Genomic DNA, 14,279 nt, shown 5'->3' with positions numbered 1-14,279 from the left:
GTCGAGTAACTCAGATAAGAAGGCTGAAAGCAAGGCAGGACCAGACAGTCGAGCTCTTGCATGGGGCGGTGGGGGTGGGGGGCCAGCTTAAGGGATGCAGACAGGTTGGGATGTGAGGCTGCCATTGCAAGAACATCTCCTATCAGTCGTCTATACCAAAGAGTGTCGTGGGACAGTGGCTGTGGTGTTGGTTAACTTCTTTGGTGCAGTGATTAAGGCCAGACTAGTTTTCCTGCCTTGGGTGAAAAATCCCAAAATCATTAGAAGCAAGCCAACCTCAAAATCCAAATCTCCTTTATTTTGAAATGAAGTCATTATTTCAATTCAAAAGTACATAAGGAATTTCTGAAGAGTCTCAAAGGCAAAGAATTCCAGTTCTGGTTGGTTGGAAATCATAGGTAGTCTTTTGGGTTTCAATGTCATCAGAGATGATGCTCCATAATTTGAACTTCTGATGCTGAAAATTGAACTGATAATGAGATTCTTATGTTATTCAATCATTGCCATGTTATTGGCATGATCATTATTAGCAGCTTATCTCATCCATGTTGGAGGAGGAGGAGAGACTCAGTCCTTGCCCTCAAGGTATACAACCATAATCCCAGAAAATAACTTTTTCAAAGTAAACTTTTAATCACTCGTATAAATGGAAAACTAGTTAACACTTGCCGAAAAGGAATACAACCGTAAAATAAATACCATGAAAATAAAACGTTCAGATCTGCTAGGAAGTGTTGCCTGTGAAAGCTCAAGCTTGAGTCTCACTGCTAAAACTGACAATTAACAAAATCGCACTACCGGAAACTGAGTGTCAGTCCTTCAGCCTGGGCACGGTAGGAAATGGTGTCTTCCACTGGCTTGAGTCATGGTCTTTCCATTCCAAGCAAAGTGTCCTTTTTGCTGAATTTCTACATTTTTAAAATTCCTCCAGTGGGAGGGGGTCAATATGCCTATCATAGAGGGGATGGCTGCATGGAGTTCATAGACTGAATTGCTTGGGTTCCTTCTAACCATTGTACACAGGCAGGGTTAGGAATTTACTGGGAGACCTGTCTTTCTTGCTAACATGTTAACATGACACTTCTCTTCATTAATCCATTTATATGTTTGTAGGGGTCTCTGAAAACATAACGTGAAAAACTATTTTCTCACAACTTATGTTTACGTTACCATGGGATGAACGGAGGTTTTTTTTTTTTTTTTTTTTTTAAGATTTTTATTTATTTATTTGAGAGAGAGAATGAGATAGAGCATGAGAGGTGGGAGGGTCAGAGGGAGAAGCAGACTCCCTGCTGAACAGGGAACCCGACGCGGGACTCGATCCTGGGAAGAGGTTTTTTTTTTTTTAAAGTAATGCATTGTTAGCTCATTTAAAAACTGTAAGCTAAGGAAAAAGACCCACACCAAATATTTCCCATTTTCCATTTAACACTAGAGATTTTTGTGTTGTTAGGTTTATTTTGTGTGTGTGTGTAGGGAATGTAGCCCTCGGAATAAAGCTTTTCCTACCATCTTTTAGCATATGTTTTAACTTGGCAAAAAAATGCTATTGGTTTTACAAAAAACTCAGGCTTGCATCTAACTAATCATGGAAAATTATACAAAATTGAGTTCTACCCTAAAGTATACATGGGTCATTCTGAAGTAGATGCTCAGAGCCTGTTCATGTCATGTTGCTGAGTCATTAGTGGAATAACAAGTTAATTTACGCTGCAGATTTGTAATGTTGAATGATAAGTAACTTTTTTTTGCCCTTATTGTAAATTTGAGGCACTTCTGATCTGGTTCTATTATGTATGAGAGGAAATGAGAATTGTTGTTCAATATTATTATATGACAGAGGTGAAAATATTGAAGTGTGGGTACTGTGGCTTTTCCCCTTCTTCATTTTTAGGGAAATAAGTTTGTCTGCATGACTGCACTCATCAGCATAGTGAGAGGAGGTGCAAATGGAGAAATCAGAAAGTTGGACTGGTGATCACAGGGACTAGGATGAGGAAAGATGGCAGAGAGGAGTCAGGGGAAGATGAAGTTGTTCAAGAGGGTTGATGGGAGAGAAGAGAGATTCTGGGGAGCAGAGCCCACAGTGAATAGGACACTGATAACTAGGAAAATGTAATAGTTCACATGTTTTTCTTTGTGTCAATTTATATCCACTTTCTGAAATCTTCAGAATGGATCTGATCAAAATTGCCTTTTGCCACTGAGAACAGCAGGGGATGGTTCAGTTTTACATGGTTATTTATTCCACTTTATGCAAAATATTTCTGCCACTTGTCTTTCAAGCTTCTAGATTGGTTATTGAAAGGTTTCTTGAAATTATTCCTTGGTCTTGTTCAGCTATTAGGCAGAAAGTCCTGTGGCTTAGTGACAGTCTAACCCTGGGGATGCAGCCCAGATCTGGTCAACTGGACACGAGAGAACTCTGTAGGCGGCATCTGGAAAAGATGTTTCCCTGACATAGGGAGAGGGTCACAAGGAGACAGTCTCTTTCTGTCCTCACCACCGTTTTCTCCAGTTTTTTGGTGGCTTTTTGATGGCTCATGACTATGAAGTGACCTCCTGGGGTGAAATGTCAGCCTAGGGATAGCAGAATGGAAGGATGGAAAGATTTGGGTCCTTATGACACTGTTGAACCATTGAACTAGTTCTGTGTTGCCCTCCTTTGGGGTATTTGTTCAGATCTTGTAAGCCACTGTATCTAACTGGTACACTTCTCTATAATCCTAGCTTTTGTTAATCAACAATAAATATCCTTATGGGTAAGCCTCTGACATTTAACTCTTCCCTCACATGCAGCCAAAGGCATTACTAACTGGCACACAACACGTTTTTGAAAACTTTTGTCAGTTGTAAGCACTTCTTCATAAGGTGCAACCAAACAAAACAGAAACAAATTGGAAGTTAGAGCATATAAAAACTTGCAGCTGTTATCCGTAACATCTGATTTCAAATGTCTGTATTTATCAGAACCATTTGGCCTCCTTGATTGACTTTATCATAAGTAAATGTCATAATTGAACTTAAATTGTAAATGTCCATTAAGAAAACTGTGCAATTTATCTGTTTTACATAATGGTATTCCAATCAAGATTTTATCTGAAAAAAGCTAAAATAATTGAAAAACTATAGCCAAAGCCAAAGGGAAGTAGGGTAGTTGAGTGTTGGCATTCGTGCATATGTGCATGTGTTAATCACTGCATTCATCTGATCATTTAAATTTAGTAAGCCCCTTCGACCACTGTTCTGGGGGCTAGAGATACAAGGCTGAACTTGACACAGATTCTGACATGTATGTGATTTGGTCAGTGGTGTCACAATTTGAGTACATACTCAGGATGAAAACTAGGCATTCATCCTTGAATCACATCTTTCTCATACGCTCCATATGCAATGCATCAGCAGATCACTTTCCCTCCACCTTGGCAACAATTCCTGGCCCCAACACCTTCTCACACTTCTCATGCCTGCCCCTCTTGCTCTAGCTCATGCCATCCGCATCTTCCACCTGTCCTGCTCTCCAGGTTGCAGGTTCTTCTCTACACAGTAGCAAGAGTGAGGTGGTTTTTTTTTTCTTTTCTTTCTTTTTTTTTTTTTTTTAACATAAGGGAGATCATGATGTTCCTTTCTTTTCAGCTCTCCCACAGCTTTGCATCACTATTAAAATCAATCCAAAGTCCTATTCCTCGCACAGAAGGTTTTATGTTAGAGCAGGAGTTCCCTCTCAACATAATTTCTACCCTGCTATCCCTCATTCACTCCCATCCAGGTATTCTGGTCCCCATTGCTCTTTGTTGCACACACCAAGTATGTTCCTTTTCCCTTTAGTAACCTTGTACGTACGTCTCACTTCATTCAGGTTTCTGCTCAAAGGCATCCCCTGGAGGCCACTCCCCAACTCCTTTGTATTCTCTCTTTACACTGTGTTGAATATTTATTATTTATGGTCTACCTTCTTTTAAAAAAATTTTTTTTTGTTTAAATTCAGTTTAGTTAACCTACAGTGTATTATTAGTTTCAGGGATAGAATTTAGTGACTCATCAGTTGCATATAACACCCAGTGCTTATTACATCATATGCCCTCCTTAATGCCCATCACCCAGTTACCCCATCCCCCATCCCCTCCCCTCCAGCAACCCTCAGTTTGTTTCCTAGAGTTAAGTTATGGTTTGCCTCCCTCGCTGTTTTTATCTTATCTTTCCTTCCTTTCCCCTATGTTCATCTTCTTGTTTCTTAAATTCCACATATGAGTGAAATCATATGGTATTTGTTTTTCTCTGACTGACTTATTTCGCTTATCATAATACCCTTTAGTTCCATCCCTGCCATTGCAACTGGCAAGATTTCATTCTTTTTGATGGCTGAGTAATATTCCATTTTGTGTGTGTGTGTGTGTGTGTGTGTGTGTGTGTGTGTGTGTATCACATCTTCTTTATCCATTCATCTATCTATGGACATCTGGTCTACCTTCTTCACTTTAACATCAGTTCCATGAGGGCAAGGACTTTGCTGTTGTAATGAATCTGAATGAATGAATGAATGAATGAACACACAAACTGTGGGTGAGCTGCTCATTTCTTTCCCATCCTGATTCTGCCTGACTGGTGATGTCTTCTTGGCCAGTTTTGTCCACTCTCTGTGCCTCTCTGTATTTGTGAAATGAGGGGAAATGTCAGGCTGGGGAGTGGGGAGATTTTCAATGGCAGGCCTCTTGGCTCCCTCCCTTCCACACTGCTTGGGTAGCTTGCTACTTTGTTTATGTATCAGAAGAGCCTCTTGTCAGGCAGGATAGGAAGCTGGACTATGGGGAGTTGATGACTAATGCAGGTGTCTCTCCCCTTAAACCTGGGAAGAAAAGCCAGCTCAGGCCACCTGGAATAAACAAACAATGCTCTCTTTTGGGTTTGCATCTTTTCCACACCTTACCCCCCTGTTGCTCCTCCTCCTACCAGAAACAATGGAATCCTGATACCCTGTTTTCTCATTCTAACAAGGTGCATTAGAAAATTTAATGTATCCGTAAGTATTCATCATATAGTTACTCCTCTTCCAAATGTCTCTGCATAGAGTTGTAAGAGGAGCAGTGTCCTTGGACTCTAGAACCATGTATATTTCTGTTCAACTCTGGCTCTTTTCTAGCTGTGTGAGCCTGGGCAGGTGTCTCTACCTTTCTGAGCCTCAGAAAGGGGACATCTGCAGCACGGGGACAGTAGGCCCATCTCACGTTGTTGAGACAGCAGTTACATGAGGTGATGTGCAGAAGGCACCTAACACAATGACATCACAGTAGAAAAATATGGCAGCAAGCCGGCACTAGAAAACTCAGTGATACCTTGGCTCGCTTTGTCTTTCTAGCATCCTTGAAATTCACTCTCTGTGTATTTCTGTTCAAATAAGTGGCCCATCTTGCCTCTAAGCATGGAGCTGGACACTGCTAGAAATGAGGCTGAGACAAATGGAAAACAGGAGTGAAAACATGAATACATTCATACACCTGGGCCCATTCCAGCCGTGACTGCAGCCTTGTACACTGTTTGTAGCACTCATACTCTTAGGCTGGAGGAGCTTTGAACCCATGGCTGGGTTTCCTTCTTCCCCTACCCATTGTGATTTCCCTCAAGCACTAGGGTCTGATCTGGACTGCATGACCCTAACTGTAAGCCCAGCTGGGCTCTGGGGGAGGTGGTTCTCTCCTCCTTCTCATTGCTGACTCCTCTCCCTCCCTGGAGGGTCTGAGTGGAGGTGGGGAATCCAGCTCACCCATGATGATGACGTGTCAGGCCTGTGAGAAATGGGGCAGAACGAGCACACTGTCAGCCTGCCCTTCATGCAGCTCAGCTCTGCCTCACCTTTCATGTTTTGAGCACCACTGTGGGAATGTGGGGTGGGGTGGGAGGAAGGACTGCCCAGGGACAGGTGGGGTCTTGCCAGTCCTTCTACTTGATTATGGAGTTTGTCAGCAACAGAAAACCTGTGTGGAAAGGCCAAGAATCTGCAGCTTCCTGTCCGTGGGTGGACAAAGGGGTTTTGTTTACCTGGGAGAACTAGTCTTAGAACCCTGGCAACAGAAGTTTTGGGGCAGAGTTACTCTGAGGTGTCTAATTCAAACCAAGGGCTGGAAAGGCCTTGGATCTACCTGAGAAGGGGAGGCTGGCCTCTGAGCCAGGATGAGGGGTTGGGATTCTACCCAAGGCAAGAAAGGAGAAAGGCCAAAAAGAGAGTCTTCTGTGTCCTGACATGTCAAACTCATTTCCACCTGAGAGACTTGGCATGTTCTCTCCTTGGAATGTTCTCCCTCCTAAATCTGCTTGGCCTCTTCCTTACTTCGTTTAGTGCTTGTCCAAAGGACACGTTATCTGGGAGGGTTTCCTGAAGCCCCTCTCTCTCAATATGTTGAAATATTATCTCCAAGTGTCCTATTTGGCATATTCAACATGCCTATGAGGTTCCTAAGTTAATATTTGACAAATAAAAGAATGAATATTTTACCAGGAGTGCCCTGACTGCGGAATGTATCTTGCTGGTGATCAATTTCCAGGATATAAGATAGCTGTCTGAATTCAGAATAAACCATAATAGGGGCGCCTGGGTGGCTCAGTTGGTTGAACATCTGACTCTTGATTTCTGTTCAGGTCATGATCTCAGGGTTGTGAGATTGAGCCCATGTCAGGCTCTGCACTGGGCGTGGAATCTGCTTGAGATTCTCTTTCTCCCTCTCCCTCTGCCCCTCCCCCACCTCTGTGTGTGTGTGTGTGTGTGTGTGTGTGTGTGTGTTTAAAGAATACACTGTAATAACCAAGCAATTCATTGGCTGAAGCTTTCATTTGGCCAAAAGGAATAATACTCAGATGAGGCCTGATAAGAATGGCTTCCTGGGGGGTGCCTGGGTGGCTCAGTTGGTTAAGCGACTGCCTTCGGCTCAGGTCATGATCCTGGAGTCCCGGGATCGAGTCCTGCATCGGGCTCCCTGCTCGGCGGGGAGTCTGCTTCTCCCACTCCCGCTCCCCCCTCTTGTGCTCTGTCTCTAAAATAAATAAATAAAATCTAAAAAAAAAAAAAAAAGAATGGCCTCCTGTTGTCGTGAACTGATGCTATTTATTGTTAGGTGTTTGAGGGTTTCCTCTCACATCCTCTATCTCTGTGGAGTTAAACACAGGCTGCTGTTTTTGTAAAGTCATTATTAATCTAGTGTAAAAGGAATCTCAGTTATGATTTCCCTTCTATTTGAGACCTCCTTCTCCAAACAAAATGATGAAGACCATTGTTAGTGGCACAAGATTCACTTTTTAAATTACAGACACATGGCAAGCTTAGGTAGGGTGGAAACGTTTTGCTTTAACCACCCATGTGTATTTTTAATTAAAGAACTTAAAAAAGAAATGCTGTAGAAATGCTAATTATTATGTCTGTATGTCTTATCAGGCTTGGGCAATTTCTAACCAATTGAATTGATCACTGAGAGATTGTTTCACTCTGGTGGAGAGGAAAAAGCAGGCAAACTGGCCACATCTCTAGCTCTTTTATGGATCCTATTTATTAAGCTGTGATTGGTTTAACCACAGAGCCAAGCGCATCACAGTCTCACTCATTCACTCTCAAAATATTTACTGATCACCTACCATGTGCCAAGCTTTTCTAGGGGACTTGGCAGTGACAAAAGTGCTGGACATGTCTGCCTTCATGGAGCTTTCATTCTAGTGGGGGAGAGAGGCAATATCAAAATAAATGAAGTATACAGTATGTCAGAAAGCAACACATACCGTGGAAAAAAGGCAGAACAGGGAGATGGGGGTTGCAATGGAAAATGGGGTTGTCGGGGTAGTTCTCAGGTGACATTTGATCAAAGACTAAAGGAGGTCAGAGGGCTAGCTGGTAGAGGGACATGTTAAGCAGAGGGAATGGCCAGTGGGAGGACCCAAGCATGTTTGAAGAACAGCAAGGAAATTGCTGTGTCTGTATCACAGTGAGCAACGGAGTGGAATAGGAGGTGGGCCAGAGAGGAAAGAAGGCTCCTATCTCTTAGGGCCTGTGCCCACTGGAAGGACCCTTGTGCTTTATTCCCAGCGAAAGCTGAAGCCTATCCAGGGTTTCACGGAGGAGTGACATGATGTGCCCACATTGTAAAAGGATTCCTGAATTGAATTCTTTGACAGCCTATGTTATTTTGGTCACAACATCCAAATCCAAGAAAAGGGCTTGCAGACAAAATCATTCCTGGGTATAGTGAGGAGCCTGATGCAAATCTCTATGCGTGCCGCTAACACCCACCACCCTTTAAAGCCTCTGTGTTTTATCTCAGGAATGCTAACGGCCCAAACCAGGAGCAATAGAGTTATGAGCCCTGGAACACTTTTGGCTCCACAAGGTCAAGATTCTTCACCAGCCCCCCCCCCCCCCCACTTTTGCATCTCTGATTGAAGAAAGAGGGTGATCCTAGGAAATGGGACAGGGAAGCTCAGCCTGGGATATTCATGCCAATGCCCTGCTGATAAATTCCTGGTCACAGCAAACATCATCTAGAGAATGCTAAGATTTCCTGAATCATTTTTCTCTCCTAAACTTTTGGTATTGATGCAGTTGTTCATTTCATGGTTCACAATCTGCTATTTCTGTAAAACCAGGGGTACTTTGTTTAACAGGATTTTTTAAAAAGCTATTTTAAGGTTTGAGAAGCAGCCTGGGAGATGTTTGGAAGCAAAATGTTGATGTTGGTATTACTGGGGTTTTGATTTGTCATGAAGACAAAAAGGTAATGAATCCTAGCCAGACATTTCTGACAAGTGGGATGGGGCAGGATGACCTATTTTGGATGTCCTCAATGAGACAGAAGAAGAAGGGATATGAAGCCTTCAGGAGATGGGAATGCTAGAGTGGATTATCATATGACACCAGCTCACCCATCTCCTGACTGTGTTCTCCCCAGAGGGTCCAGGGGGTACTCCCTTCACCAAGCTTGGGCAAGATGCGTTTGTGGGGGGAGGCCCAACATCCTTGGAAAAGCTCCATGGTGGCTCTTCTCTATGGGCCAGGAGTGACAGTGGGGACTGCTATCATCAGACTGGACTCCCTGACTTAAGTGGGGATGATGGAACCTGGGAGCAAGAGGTGATATTTAGCTGCCAAAGACAAGGTGGGTGTGGTTACTGAAAGGGTTAGCAGAGCCAAAGGAGTAATCAGAATAGTATGACCAACAGAACATTGCACTGGCCAGTTGATCCTGATATTCCTTGAAAACTGAAACAGATGGGCAGGCTACTGGAGGGTTACTTGATTTGCATGAATGGAAAAACTCTAGATGTGGTGAAGGTCAATAGAAGGTCATGGACCCTAAACCAATTCCCAGACTTGAGCTAGTTCTTAGACCCAGAGGCCCTTAAATGATAGGGAGGAAAAGTCCCATTGAGGAAATCCTGCTGCACAGCCAACAGTTTGCATTATCAGTCTTCCTCCTAACCTTCCCTAAAGAGCCTGTGGCTGCTCAGCAAGTTGATTGTGCACAAGGGAAAGGGATGGAGCCAGACTTCTGGAAACTAGTGAACACTGGAGACCCAAAGTGCCATGATCATCCACCAATCAGGTGATCAATGGAGTTGGGTTCTGGTCCACCTCAAAGTGGGCCCTGGGGGTCCCCTAACCCACTCTGTAGTTACTTCTGTAGTTCCAAAGGCCATAGTTGGAAAAAATATCTCCCCAAGTGGGAGCACCCCCATATTGGTTAGTAGTGGTTAGATGATAAAAGCATCTCTTCTTTCAGATTCCTAAATGCTGAGTTTGCCCAGCACTCAGAGCACTTCCAATACGTAGACGGACACTCACTGATGGCTGCCTCTCCGGGCAGCGTCTGCAGGGGGTGACCATGTTGGCTGTCTAGCGGGTGGCTCGTGAGGCCTAGCGAGCTGCGTAGCTGAGAATGGCGGGGTACACGGTAGCAGACCGCAAAGGACGAGGAAGAGAACACTGGTCCTGGTTCTGCCATGACTTCCCTGTGCGTTGTTGGGCAAGTCAATTTGTCTTTCTGAGCCTTGGTTTTCTCATCTTTAAGAAGAAAGGTTGGGCTGGAAGCCAGTGCTTCTCAACCTTGGAGGCATATTGGAATCACTCAGGGAACTTAACCATTACTAATACCTAGGCTCTACACTAGAGATTTTGATGTAATTGGTTTGAGGTGGGGACCTACCACTGATGTTAACATCTCCTCTGGCAATTCAAATGTGCCTGCTAGACGAGCTCATTCCTCAGGTCCCTACCAGCTCTGACTGGCTGAGCCTCCTCAATGTTCCTCACCAAACAGAAAGAGATCTGGCACATTTGAAGTCAAAGCTCCAAAGGGCCTTTGGAGGAGAAAAACCTGAAAACCCCTATCCCCCATATTAAAATCTGTAGTATTTCTCCTTCGAGGGAGACATTTGATTGGCCAGACTACAGAGAGGTTGGGTTGGGGAAGAGCCCAACTATTTGTTCCAGCCATTGCAATGACATTTTGGAGGGCTGATCAAAGATTTGTCTACCATATGTGCCTGTGTGCTAAACACGGGCCCACATCTGTCCTGTGTTTAATATGCCCCTTGCCATGTCAATGTTACTATGTAGATTCAGAGAGAGACGCATATCTTCGCTTCCTGAGGATGCTCTCACTTCTGTGTCTCATTCTTATCTTCACCTCTGGCTAGCCTTTGAAAAAGGGTTGCTCCTATTCTCCGAATAGGAGTATTGGTTCTGGTTTGTGAGCCTGACTCAACCACAAACTAGCTGAGTGACCTCAAAGATGGGCCTCTCTGTTTCCTTATCTTTTAAACGCTTATCTCCAAAGTGTCTTATGGATGAAATGCTCTATACTTTTGCGTCTCACAGTTAGTTTATTCTACTTTGACTTTATTTTCATGTTGTGTCTGGTGTAAGAAAGTGGTCCAGTTTCATGCTTTTACATGTAGCTGTCCAGTCTCCCCAGCACCATTTATTGAAGAGACTGCCTTTTCCCCATAGTATGTTCTGAAATGCTATAGGCTAATGTAATTTTATCGAAACCTGGCTTATCCACCCAGAATATTAAGCTGAGCTACTTTTCTAAAGCAAAAGGGACTCCAAGCTGTTGCAAACCGATTGTGCGCGTTGATAGCCAAGGTGGATTTGTGGAGAGCATCTTTCCGACTTGGTCAACCTTAAAAGAACAGTGGCCTTTTCCTCCTGGTCTCTTCAGGGACAGATAAACCCAGCTTTGAGGCACTTACAGTGAGGACTGCTAGATGGCGCTGTTTCCCCAGATTTCCAGGGAATCTACCTTTTCAGCAGATGGCTGATGTAGAATTAACAATTAATGTCCATCGTATCAGCCGGAACTGGCAGAAAATATGTTATACTCCAGAAACTACAGAGAACGGAGATTGCTCAAAGACATTCTGCTGCCAGCCTGGTCCTCTGCTGGCCAAAAATGTAATCATACACACAGCCTGACCCATCCACAATTCGGTCCCACAAATAGAGGCTATTAATAACAAGGGTAAATAAGAAATATCAACATCACTGATTCTTATACTTATTTTCTCAGTCTTATTATTTTATTTTGCAACTTTCCCCTGCATATAACAGAAAACAATCACCGCTGGGTTGGAGGGTGATTATAAGGTAAAACCACATCTGATGTGAGTTCACTTTCACAGCTTAAAATAGGAAACCCACCAGATGAGACACACAGGCGTCTGCTCCGAATTCCTATGGTTGCTGGTAGGATATCCTACCAGAGGGACCCAAGAGATGTGGTGGCAGGTAGAAAAGATTTCTTGGCTTTCCTGATCTTCACTCTTCTGTAATAAGGCCATTTGAGTCAAGGACTCACTACAGATATCACTCTCTTCTTCAAAAAGAAAAGATGTTCTTTGTCACCTGAGGAGTTAGGGAAATCCGAAAGAGGGAAGGGCAAAGAGGTCATTTGGCCCCTACTTAGCTCCGCTTCTTGCATTTTTCCCCTTAATGTTTGCAAGCTTCGTCACCAGTATTTCCACTGATGCCCAGCTGGGGTACCGGAAGGCAAACTCCTCTTTGAAAAACAGAGCTTTAGAGGAGGAGGTACCTCATTTTCTGCTCCCTGCTCCCCTTGTGACTTTTCTGGTAAATGTGGCCATATCAAGGGTCGGGGGGTGAGGCCAGGGCCCAGTGACTTAGGAGGAAGGCAGGGCATGCGGGGGCCTGGCTCTGCAATATGCAACCTCGGCCTTGCGCAGTGGTACCCCTCCTGTTACCGTCTGGCCCTCACATCTCCTCTGCCCAGAAACCGCAATCTGTCAAAATTAAATCATTTACTGCTCCATTCTCCCTCTGCCACGGCGTTTGCAGCTCACTTTTACAGGCTGGGGAGACGGAAAGAAGGAAACCGACGCATTTTTTTTTATGTTTCCCTTCTAGTTTAATTCTGCCTTTCGTGAATTCATGGTGTGCATTGTTTAGATTTAGAAAAATGTTCCCAGTGCCAACTCCTCTGGTGTGCATCTAAAAAAATCATTTTCGGTCAACAACATCAACAACTCAGACTCCAGGCTGGCAGGGCCAGAGTGGGGTGGGGGGCTGGGGGGATGCACCACTGGGAAGCAGAGCATCTCCCCTCCTGGCAGGGAAAAGTGAGGCCCCTTGACCAGAGGCGCCAATTACTATTTTAACCACCCTCCCCCATCGCCCCAGAGGCAGCTGGAAAGGAAACCACACGTTGGGAGTTCCCACAGAGTCTTGCTGGCTCCCTAAGGCTTCCAGGCATTTGCCCATCTGGTGAGGCCTCCAGAGCAGGGGGCCTAATTAGGCGTCATCTGGCCACCTGAGAAGGCTCAGTGGGCCTTCCCCCGGCTTCCCCCTCCTCCAGGCAGGACTCTACTCTCCCAGCTGCGGATCTCTGGAGCTTGTTTGGTTGAGCAGCTGCTCAGGCTAATTATTGGATAGTAGGGTCCCCAGGTGGCTGCCTCAGATGGGAAGGGGGTGGGCAGGGAGAGGGCTGAGGGACATAAAGGGACAAGGAAGGGAACAAGATGAGGGGTGGGCAGAGACGGGTCAGAGGGAGTAGAAATGGAGAGCAGAGTTGGATGAGCGTTGCGATTCAAATCTCCTGAGCTGGAAGATGAGGAGGGGGTCCCTGACCTGCATCGGGAGAGTGGAATCCATCAGTGGGCCCATCCATGAGAGAACCTGCTGTACCCTCTGCCCTCCCTACCTCCCACCACATCACCATATTCTCTATTCCTGCCCTTTGCTTCCCTATGAGTGCCATCCTCTGCCCAGCCTTGCTCCTTCAGTCCAGGAACTAACCAACCATTTTTCCTTAGGAGAACATGACCTTAGAGCCCTCGTTTGAGGGGCAGGCTTTAGGAAGAGGGTGGTGTTTAACTGGAAATTATTCTTTGCTCTTGTCAGACCTTTCGGCTTGCAGGCGTGTCTGTGTTGTAAGGTGTCTCGTGCCCTGGTGTCCCTAAACCATGGCAGGTGTCCAGTGCCTTTGCTAATAAGTGAACCAGGCTCTGCCCACCCCTTCTCGGGCATTTTCCCTTTGTCTTCTGGGCAATCACCCCGTGACATGAGACAAATGGGAAGAATATTGGGAATTTTAAGGGGAAGCAGAATGGAAAATAAAATTACCCACAAGGGGTTGTGTTGGCAAAAGATGCAACCTTCGGGCCACAGATGTCCCACTGTCAGTTTGAACCCTCACTTGCTAGAAAACTGAGCTGAGCCACTGAAACACTTAATTCCATGGATTTCTTCTCTTGTAAAGTAGGATTTTTTGAAGCAATAATATGGTGGGGAGTCAGGGGAACATCCCTGGACTAGGTCACAATGAACTCTAGTTTAATTTCTGGTCCTGTTATATCTGGGCTATGTGATCATGGGTGAATCATTGCATTTCCTCTTTCCTCCAATATTCCCATGGAAAGTGGAAGGGAATGTTCTGTGAGTGTGCTAGTTTTCTGAGCATATTAGGAATTAGAATTTTTTGTTTCTGTATTTGGTTTAACAGGGCTTAAGAGGGAATGGCTTTCTCCTGTCTTCTCCCCAAAACAGCCACAGTGCAATTGAAAGCAGTTTTGCTCCAGGAAAGGGAAACTGGTGTATGCAGAACAGCCCTTTCGAGATTCATGCGACGTGCCCCAAACTTCAGAAGGGGGGCTGTCCAGATGTATGCAAATTAATGACAGCTATGGCAAGAATTGGAAGGGTGGGGGGATTCTCAAGGTGGCAGGAAGATAATCTTAGGATTTTGAAGCCTTGTCTGGTTCCCTCATCACTGCCTGCCCATCCCTTG

The sequence above is a fragment of the Mirounga angustirostris genome, unplaced genomic scaffold (assembly GCF_029215605.1).
Source record: "Mirounga angustirostris isolate CCGP_5_RB_7025 unplaced genomic scaffold, mMirAng1.0.hap1 SCAF_14, whole genome shotgun sequence".
NCBI lineage: Eukaryota > Metazoa > Chordata > Mammalia > Carnivora > Phocidae > Mirounga > Mirounga angustirostris.
Note: the sequence above shows the minus strand (reverse complement) of the source record.